The sequence below is a fragment of the Mandrillus leucophaeus genome, unplaced genomic scaffold (genome assembly GCF_000951045.1).
Source record: "Mandrillus leucophaeus isolate KB7577 unplaced genomic scaffold, Mleu.le_1.0 Scaffold777, whole genome shotgun sequence".
NCBI classification, from domain to species: Eukaryota; Metazoa; Chordata; class Mammalia; order Primates; family Cercopithecidae; genus Mandrillus; species Mandrillus leucophaeus.
In genome coordinates, this window is record NW_012108441.1 from 1066205 (window position 1) to 1077263 (window position 11059).

The 11059-nt window shown below is 44.9% G+C and overlaps 1 long non-coding RNA gene and 1 pseudogene across 2 annotated transcripts in view; one reads left to right on the forward strand and one right to left on the reverse strand.

The window, feature by feature from the left end:
• Positions 1–282: 282 nt before the first annotated feature.
• On the forward strand, positions 283–1731 carry LOC105529650 (annotated as a pseudogene). Its single transcript, XR_001004546.1, has one exon. The product of XR_001004546.1 is annotated as a eukaryotic translation initiation factor 5 pseudogene (transcript).
• A 1723-nt stretch (positions 1732–3454) lies between these two features.
• LOC105529651 overlaps positions 3455–11059 on the reverse strand; it is a 12889-nt gene continuing 5284 nt past the window's right edge. Inside the window, exon 3 of the long non-coding RNA XR_001004547.1 lies at positions 3455–3464. This is a non-coding gene — a long non-coding RNA (uncharacterized LOC105529651). The remainder of the gene's footprint in view (positions 3465–11059) is intronic.

Here is an 11059-nt window from a genome sequence, read left to right on the forward strand (position 1 = left end):
AAAAAAAAAATTAGCTGGGTGTGGTGACAGGTGCCTGTAGTCCCAGCTACTCGGGAGGCTGAGGCAGGAGAATCACTTGAACCCCGGAGACAGAGGTTTCAGTGAGCTGAGATCGCACCACTGCACTCCAGCCTGGGCAACAGAGTGAGACTCCATCTCAAAAAAAAGATAAACTGGCAGGGTGGACTTGATGTGATGCCTGCTAGGAGCAAGGTGACAGGGAAGCATGAAGGACAGCGCTTTTCAAGCCTGGGAGAACAGGGAGGCCTTCACCAGAAGAGCTGTTGTGCAGCCATTGGTACCTGTATTGGGGAAACATAGCATACAAGCAAGACAGCTTACAGCCTTGGTAGCGAAAATGTTTTCACATGAGAGACCGAGAACTTTTGCAGTCGTTTATGTCATCCCTCCTTCTCCAGACAGAAGATACCAAAAAGCTGCAATCAAAGATATCTCCATCTTATTGATAAAGCCACTAATAAAGCCAAAATGTCTGTCAATGTCAACCACAGCGTGTCAGACCAGTTCTATCACAAGATGCCCTGTATGATTGCCAAGGTTGAGGGCAAAGAAAATGGAATCAAGACAGTTATAGTCAACATGATTGACACCGCAAAGGCGATTAATCGGCCTCCAAGGTATCCTACCAAATATTTTGGTGGGATACATTGTTACATTGTGAATGGATCTCATGAGGCCAATAAGGTGCAAGACATGTTGGATGGATTCATTAAAAAATTGTTGTCTGTCCTGAATGTGAGAGTCCTGAAACAGATATGCATGTCAAGCCAAAGCAGCAAACAATAGGTAATTCTTATAAAGCCTGTGGCTATCAAGGCATGCTTGACACACACCATAAACTCTGCACATTCATTCTCAAAAACCCACCTGAGAATAGTGACAGTGGTACAGGAAAGAAAGAAGAGGAAAAGAAAAATAGAAAGGGCAAAGACAAGGAAAATGGCTCCGTATCCAGCAGTGAGACAACATTACCACCACCACCAAAGAAATTAGCCGTCCTCCATATACAGTGGAAGAAGAGGAGGATGACTGGGGGGAAGATACAAGTGAGGAAGCTCAAAGTCTCAGAATGGATGAAATCAGTGATCATGCAAAAGTTCTGATACTCCGTGATGATTTGGAAAGAACAGTTGAGGAGTGGGCCAACATCCTGTTTGATTTTGTGAAGAAAAAGAAAGAAGAGGGTATCATTGATTTATGTGACAAAGAAACTGTTGCTGAAGCAGAAGGACTGGATGTAAAAGCCATGGGCCCTCTTGTTCTGACTGGAGTTCTTTTTAAAGAGGAGATTAGAGAACACATAAGAAATACAGGCACCATTTCCTATGATTTTGTCACAACAACAAAGCTCAATGGTACCTTCCTCGTGGTTTGACGTGTGGGGTAGCAATGCACCAAGCTCACCTCATCTCCAAGATTCCACATATCTCGAAGGAGATGTATGATGTAGATTTTTTAGAAGAAGAGGTCATCATCAGCTGGTCGGAAAAAGGCCTTTAAGAAATATGTCTCAAAAGAACTAGCCAAAGAGATTTGTGTCAAAGCAGAACCATTTATAAAATGAAGGAGGCAGAGGAAGAATCTTCTGGTGGTAAAGAAGATGAAGATGAGAGCATTGAGGTGGTATATTAGAAGACTGTCAGTGTACCTAAAGTTGAAACTGTAAAGTCCAAAAACAAGGATGATGACATTGATATTGATGCCATTTAATGGGATGGATGTAACCTAGCTTAACAGTGTAATGCTGCAAATTCTTCTCCATTATCAGCCAGAAGCACAACATGTATGTGCAAAAGCTAAAATGGCTTAACATCAAGCTACGCTATACACTAAAAATCTATTACTGTGAGTGCTCTGTAATTAAGCCCAATGAGACATCTAGGGAGTCCATACACACATTAGTGAGCAGATGCAGTTTGCTTATTTATAGCGTGTTTCTTTTTGAAAAACTGGTGGTGAACACATTTGGATCACATTTATACAGTTATAAAAATAAAGATTTGATTTTGGTCATTCTTCAGATATTTGGTTCTGAATGACTTAACCTGAAGCAACTGGCTCCATTTTCAAATGTTACATCATCATTTCACCTGACAAGCATTCTTGGAGCCTGCTAGATATTGTTAGGTGCTGAGGCTGTAAAGAGGTCTTCAACAGGATGTAAAGCAAACTTATTTGTAATTACCTTATTCAGCCCATTAAGAAATAATACTACTTAAGTTTTATCTCTAGTCCCTCCAATTGGCATCTGGTAATGTACACTGTGAGGTAGACTGATAATCACATGACAGTGCAACATCCTACTGAGAAGTAAATATGACCTGAGTGTCCTAGAAATAATTTAACAGCAGGTTCTGAAACTTGGAGAGTTGCTTTCTCATTTCATGTACACTTGCCCTAAATTGTAGTCTTTGAAGTCGTGTGCATTGCACGTTGGATGAGCCAGGGAAGTTATTACATTAACAACCATTTTGTGTGTATGTAGTAGTTGCTTCATACTGAGAGAACTCGCTTTGGGGTGCAATTAAACAATAAACTGATTTTATTTGGGGGAAACAGGGAAGGGTGCACTTACTAGCAAACCTAAGCATTAATTTTCAGCTTTTGCCCTTATGGTTTAAATTACAATTCCAAAATATTTAGACATACTGAAAGAAAAAAAAAAAAGGTAGAGGGAGGTCGGGTGTGGTGGCTCACACCTGTAATTCCAGCACTTTGGGAGGCCAAGGTGGGTGGATCACTTGAGGTCAGGGGTTTGAGACCAGCCTAGCCAACATGGTGAAATCCCGTCTCTACAAAAAATACAGAAATTAGCTGGGCATGGGTGACGGGTGCCTGTAGTCCCCACCTACTCAGGAGGCAGAGGCAGCAGGATCACTTGAGCCCAGGAATTGAAGGCTGCAGGGAGGCAAGGTCACACCACTGCACTCTAGCTTGGGTAACAGAGCAGGACAATGTCTCTTAAATAAATAAATAAATAAAAATATTCAACACAAAACTTTATAAATCCTACAATGCTATGATGAAGATACAATGTCCCCCAAATCTGGAAAATTTAAGTTTATTGAGGGATCCCCCTATAGCAGGGGTTTCTGAAATATAACCAGAAATGATGAAGAGGTGAAGGTTTTGATTTTGGTCTGAAGCTATGTTGTTGCTGGGAAGTGAAAAGTGGAAAATGACAAGAGAGCAGCTCATGTCTAAGGGGGGACACCTTCCCGAGCGCTATCACCCTTGGGTTACAGGGACTCCGCTCAGTGCCTGAACCCCAGAATAAACCCTGTGTCCACTTCACAGGGAGGCTGAAAGACTCCCATGCTCCTGCTCAGAAAGCAGCAGCAGCAGCAGCAGGGGATGAGGCTGAGCTAATCACAAACTGCCACCACAAGGACCACCAGGATGCCGGCGACCATGCATGTCTTCCTGAAGGCTCAGCAGACATGCTGACCACCTCTGTTGGAGCCCTTCAGGGCCCCACACCCACCAGGGTCAGGACAAAAATCCTATGACCTTTGAAAATTGTGAGTTTTAATTTTGCTTCAACAGCTGTGAAGCCAAAATGACCAATCCTATTCTTTTGATTCATAAGAGATGTGCCACCCCTGTGCTCAGGAAATCACAAATGCTATGCCTGGGGCAGTGAGGTTAAAAAGCTCGAAACACAAGAAAAATACTCAGGAGACTTGAAAACTTGTCCACACAGCAGCATTATTCACAAGAGTCACAAAGGAGAACCACCCACATGTCCATCAAAGGATATGAACAAAACGCGGTCCATTCCCATAGGACAATAGCATTCAGCCATGAAAAGGAATGACTGATACACACTACAACATGGACTAATCTCCAAACATTATAATGAGATAAGCCAGACACAAATGACCACATATTCTATGATCCCAGTGACATGAAATGTCCAGAACAGACAAATCCATACATAGTAACTGTGATGGTTAATACTGAGTGTCAGCTTGATTGGATCGAAGGATACAAAGTACTGATCCTGGGTGTGTCTGTGAGGGTGTTGCCAAAAGAGATTAAATTTGAGTCAGTGGGCTGGGAGAGGCAGATCCACCCTTAATCTGGTGGGCACCATCTAATCAGCTGAAACGGATATTAAGCAGACAGAAAGACGTGAAAAGGAGAGACAGGCCTAGCCTCCCAGCCTACATCTTTCTCCCATGCTGGATGCTTCCTGCCCTCGAACATCAGACTCCAAGTTCTTCAGTTTTGGGACTCGGACTGGCTCTCCTTGCTCCTCAGCTTGCAGACAGTCTGTTGTGGGACCTTGTGATCGTGGGAGTTAATACTTAATAACATCCCCTTTATATGTATACACATATTATATGATGTAGACATATATATAATTATATATAGATATATATAGGATATATAGAGAGAACGGATCTTTCTATATAGAGGATATATATCTGAGCTATATGTAGGAGATATATATATAAAAAAAATATGGATATCTAGCCTATTAGTTCTGTCCCTCTAAGAGAACCCTAATGCAGATTTTGGTACCAGGACTGGTTCTAGAGGGACAGAATATTAAGGATGGAGTTCTTTTGTCGGTTTTGGGGTTTCCGGAGTTAGCTGCTTAGTATGATTAGACTCCAAAATGCTAAGGACTCTACTTCACATAGTATGGAGAACACTGATAGTCCTTGGCATAAACTGTTTAGAGAGTTATGCAAAATAAATGCATTTGACACTCCTGATTCACTGCTCATGAGAGGCAAGGAGTTTAGTGACTCTATACATGATACTTTTGACCATATGTGGAGATCCAAGGAACATAATGAAGCTGGTTGGTTGTTCCTAAGTTCAGCGGGCAAAGTGACAAAAGAAAATGATGAACTCAGGGATTCCGTCTCTCAGCTTCAGAAGCAGATACTGAGCCTCAAATCTGCTAAGATTGCCCCAAGTGAAATTCTTACCTCCTGTAGAGAAAGAGCTGAAATTGTGGAAAAACAGACACAAGTTCTTATCATGCGAGTGGCTGACCTGCAATGAAAGACACGTGCACAGCCTCGCCAGGTGTCTACTGTTAAAGTGAGGGCATTGATTGGAAAAGAATGGGACCCTGCAGCTTGGAATGGGGACGTGTGGGAGGACCCTGATGAAGCTGGGGACACTGAGTTTGTAAACTCTGATGAACCTTTTTTGCCAGAAGGAACAGCTTCCCCATCCCCTGTGGCGGCAACATCCCTTCCCATGCTGCCATCAGCCTTTCCACCTTTGTCTGAGGAGATAAACCTGTGCTGCCTGAGACAACAGTGATGGCCTCCCACAAGACAGTTGCCAGGCAAGATAACGTTGATTCTTCTCAGGAGCCACCCCCAAAACCCCTGTTTACTTCTAGACCTATAATTAAAGTCCCGGCGGGCCCCTAGAGGTGAGGTTGAGAATGTGACCCATGAGGAGGTGTGCTACACTCGAAAAGAACCATTTGAGTTCTCTAATTCATATAAACAGCAATCTGGAGAACAGGCATGGGAATGGATATTAAGGGTATGGGATAATGATGGAAGGAACACAGAGTTGGATCAGGCTGAATTTATTGATTTGGGCCCACTAAGTAGGGACTCTGCTTTTAATGTTGCAGCTGGGGAGTTTAAAAATGTTCTAATAGTTTTATTTGCTTGGTTAGCTGAAATATGGATTAAAAGATGGCCCACATGAATGAGCTAGAAATGCCTGACCTCCCTCGGTTTAATGTAGAGGAAGGGATCCAAAGGCTTAGGGAGATCGGGATGGTGGAGTGGATTAGTCACCTTAGACCTACTCATCCCAGCTGAGAGGGTCCAGAAGATATACCCTTGACCAATGCCTTGCAAAACAGATTTGTGAGGGCAGCACCTGCATCTTTGAAGAGCCCTGTGATTGTTCTTCCCTGTATGTCAGATCTAATGGTGGGAACCGCAGTCACGCAACCACAAAGTTTAAATACAATAGGAATAATTGGATCCTGAGGTGGCAGAAGCCAAGTGATGACACTCAACTGTCAAAGGCAAGGTGTGTGTAGCTACCGTAATGGACAGCAGAGGCAAAGCGGCAATCAGAATAGTCTGACTCGTGTGAGCTCTGGCATTGGCTAATTAATTAATCACGGTGCTCCTAGAAGTGAAGTTGATAGGAAGTCTATTGCCTTCCTACTGAATTTATACAAGCAGAAAACTTCTGGGTTGAATGGACAAAACACTAATTTGAATTATAAAAACAGAATCACAGCCCCTCAATCAATTTCCAGACTTGAGCCAGTTTACAGACCCAGAACCCCTTGAATGAAGAGGAGGCCAGGTTCCCTTGAGGAAGGACCCCACTACATTACCAACAATTAATGTGGTGAATCTTTCTCCCATCCTTCCCCAGTGAGACCTCTGGACTTTAACCAGGGTAACTGTGCATTGGGGAAAGGGAAATGATCAGACATTTTGGGGACTACTGGACACTGGCTCTGAGCTGATGTTGATTTCAAGGGAGCAAAAACGTCATTGTGGTCCTCCAGTTAAAGTACGGGCTTATGGAGGTATGGTAATTAATGGAATTTTAGCTCAGGTCCGACTTACAGTGGGTCCCCAGACTCATCCTGTGGTCATTTCCCCAGTGCCAGAATGCATGATTGGCATAGACATACTTAGCAGCTGGCAGAACCCCCACATTGGTTCCCTGACTGGTAGGGTGAGGGCTATTATAGTGGGAAAGGCTCAATGGAAGCCATTAGAGTTGCCTCTACCTAGAAAAACAGTAAATCAAAAACAATGTCACATCCCTGCAGGGATTGCAGAGATTAGTGCCACCATCAAGGACTTGAAAGACACATGGGTGGTGATTCCCATCACATCCCTGTTCAACTCTCCCATTTGGCCTGTGCAGAAGACGGATGGATCTTGGAGAATGACAGTGGATTATCATCAGCTTAACTAAGTGGTGACTCCAATTGCAGCTGCTGTACCAGATGTGGTTTCATTGCTTGAGCAAACTAACACATCTCCTGGTACCTGGTATGCAGCCATTGACTTGGCAAATGCCTTTTTCTCCATTACTGTCCACAAGGCCTACCAGAAGCAATTTGCCTTCAGCAGCAATATACCTTTACTGTCCTACCTCAGGGGTGTATCAACTCTCCAGCTTTGTGTCATAATCTTATTCGGAGAGACCTTGATTGCTTTTCGCTTCCCCAAGACATCACACTGGTCCACTGCACTGATGATATTATGCTGATTGGATCCAGTGAACAAGAAGTAGCAAACACACTGGACTTATTGGTGAGACATTTGTGTGCCAGAGGATGGGAAATAAATCCGACTAAAATTCAGGGACCTTCTACCTCAGTAAAATTTCTAGGGGTCCAATGGTATGGGGCCTGTCGAGATATTCCAAGGTGAAGAATAAGTTGCTGCATTTGGCCTCTCCTACAAGCAGGAAAGAGGCACAACGCCTAGTAGGCCTATCTGGATTTTGGAGGCAACACACTCCTCATTTGGGTGTGTTACTCTGACCCATTTATCAAGTGACCCGAAAGGCTGCCAGTTTTGAGTGGGGTCCAGAACAGGACAAGGCTCTGCAACAGGTCCAGGCTGCTGTGCAAGCTGCCCTGCCACTTGGGCCATATGATCCAATGGTACCTGAGGTGTCAGTGGCAGATAGGGATGCTGTTTGGAGCCTCTGGCAGGCCCCCATAGGTGAATCACAGCGGAGGCCTCTAGGATTTTGGAGCAAGGCCCTGCCATCTTCTGCACACAACTACTCTCCTTTTGAGATACAGCTCTTGGCCCGTTACGGGGCTTTGGTAGAAACTGAATATTTGACTATGGCTCATCAAGCCACCATGCAATCTGAACTACCTATCATGAACTGGGTGCTTTCTGGCCCATCTATCCATAAAGCTGGGTGTGCACAGCAGCACTCTATCATCAAATGGAAGTGGTATATACGTGATCGGGCTCAAGCAGGTCCTGAAGGCACAAGTAAGTTACATGAAGAAGTGACTCAAAGGCCAATGGTCTCCACTCCTGCCACCCTGCCTTCTCTCCCCGAGCCTGCACTAATAGCCTCATGGAGAGTTCCCTATGATCAGTTGACAGAGGAAGAGAAGACTAGGGTCTGGTTCACAGACGGTTCTGTATGATATGCAGACACCATCCCAAAATAGAGAGTGGCACCACTACAGCCCCTTTCTACAACACCCCTGAAGGACAGCGGTGAAGGGAAACCTTCCCAGTGGGCAGAACTTGGAGCAGTGCACCTGGTTGTGTACTTTGTATGGACGGAAAAATGGCCAGATGTGTGATTATATACTGATTCATGGGCTGAATTCATGGGAAGAAGTATGATTGGAAAATTGGTGACAAAGAAATTCGGGGATGAGGTTTGTGGATGGACCTTTCTGAGTGGTCAAAAACTGTGAAGATACTTGCATCCCATGTGAGTGCTCACCAACAGGTGACCTCAGTAGAGGAGGATTTTAAGAATCAACTGGATAGGATGACCCTTTCTGTGGACACCACTCAGCCTCTTTTCCCAGCTACCCATCATCGCCCAATGGGCCCATGAACAAAGTGGCCATGGTGGCAGGGGTGGAGGTTATGGATGGACTCAGCAACATGGACTTCCACTCACCAAGGCTGACCTGGCTATGGCCACTGCTGGATACCCAATTTGCCAGCAGCAGAGACCATCACTGAGCCCTCGATATGTTACCATTCCTTGGGGTGATCAGCCAGCTACCTGGTGGCAGGTTGATTATATTGTACCTCTTCCATCATGGCAAGGCCAAATGTTTGTCCTCACTGCAATAGACACTTACTCCAGATATGGGTTTGCCTATCCTGCACGCAATGCTTCTGCCAAGACTACCATCTGTGGACTCATGGAATGCCTTATCCACCATCATGGTATTCCACACAGCATTGCCTCTGACTAAGGCACTCACTTTATAGCTAAAGAAGTGTGGCAGTGGGCTCATGCTCATGGAATTCACTGGTCTTACCACGTTCCCCTTCATCCTGAAGCAGCTGGATTAATGGAATGGTGGAATGGTCTTTTGAAGTCAACTATAACGCCAACTAGGTGACAATACTTTGCAGGGCTGGGGCAAAGTTCTTCAGAAGGCCATGTATGCTCTGAATCAGCATCCAATGTATGGTACTGTTTCTCCCATAGCCAGAATTCATGGGTCCAGGAATCAAGGGGTGGAAGTAGACGTGGCACGACTTACCATCACCCCTAGTGATCCACTAGCAAAATTTTTGCTTCCTGTTCCTGCAACATTACATTCTGTTGGCCTAGGGGTCTTAGTTCCAGAGGGAGGAACGCTGCCGCCAGGAGACACAACAATGATTCCATTAAACTGGAAGTTCAGATTGCCACCTGGCTGCTTTGGGCTCCTCCTACCTTTAAGTCAACAGGATAAGAAGGGAGTTACAGTGTTGGCTGGGGTGACTGACCCAGACTATCAAGATAAAATCAGTCTACTACTCCACAACGGAGCTAGGGAAGAGTATGCATGGAATACAGGAGACCCATTAGGGCATCTCTTAGTATTACCATGCCCTGTGATTAAGGTTAAGGGAACACTACAACAGCCCAATCCAGGCCAGACTACGAATGACCCAGACCCTTCAGGAATGAAGGTTTGAGTCACTCCACCAGGCAAAAAAACACAATCAGCTAAGGAGCTTGCTGAAGGCAAAGGGAATACAGAATGGGTAGTAGAAGGTAGTCATCAGTACCAGCTACGACCATGTGACCAGTTGCAGAAATGGGGACTGTAACTGTCATGAGTATTTCCTCCTCCTTTTGCTAAAAGCACGTTTGTGCATGTATACACCTGTACTAGGAAAATATCTTTATTTTAATTTCTTTTCCTTTATCACGTGACATAAGATTTATTGACTTCAGGCTAGGCACAGTGGCTCACGCCTGTAATCCCAGCACTTTGGGAGGCCAAGGCAGGTGGATCACTTGAGGTCAGGAGCTCAAGACCAGCCTGGCAAACATGGTGAAACTCCATCTCTACTAAAAATACAAAAAAAAATTGGCCAGCGTCGTGGCGCACGCCTGTAGTCCCAGTTACTCGGGAGGCTGAGGCAGGTGAATTGCTTGAACCCAGGAGGCAGAGGTTGCAGTGAGCTGAGATCGTGCCACTGCACTCCAGCCTGGGCAACAGAGCGAGACTCTGTCTCAAAAAAAAGATTTATTGACTTCATATCAGCATTTAAGTATTATCAGCTTTATGTAATAGTATTTGGGTTGGGGATTGGTGCATTTTTGGTTGTATGAAGGATAGCTGTATTATGTTAGGTGTAATTATGACCTTATTATTGTCTTTACTTGAAGATTATGTATGATCTCACATTGACAAGGGGTGGACTTGTGATGGTTAATACTGAGTGTCAACTTGATTGGATCGAAGAACACAAAATATTGATCCTGGGTCCTGGGTGTGTCTGTGAGGGTGTTGCCAAAAGAGATTAACATGTGAGTCAGTGGGCTGGGGAAGGCAGATCTGCCCTTAATCTGGTGGGCACAGTCTAATCTAAATCAGACAGAAAGGCGTGAAAAGGAGAGACTGGCCTGGCCTCCCAGCCTACATCTTTCTCCCATGCTGGATGCTTCCTGGCCTCGAACATCAGACTCCAAGTTCTTCAGTTTTGGGACTCGGACTGGCTTCCTTGCTCCTCAGTTTGCAGACAGTCTGTTGTGGGACCTTGTGATCATGTGAATAAATACTACTTAATAAACTCCTCTTCATAGGTATTTCCTATTACTTCTGTCTCTCTAGAGAACCCTGACTAATAAGAGAAAGCAGATCAGTGCGGGGGTGGGATTTGGGGGAAGGGAGGAAATGGGGAGGGAGTATTAATGGATGTAGGGATTCTTTTTTGGGGTGATAAAAATGTTCTGGAATTACGGCCAGGCGCGGTGGCTCAAACCTGTAATCCCAGCACTTTGGGAGGCCGAGATGGGCGGATCACGAGGTCAGGAGATCAAGACCATCCTGGCTAACACGGTGAAACCCCGTCTCTAC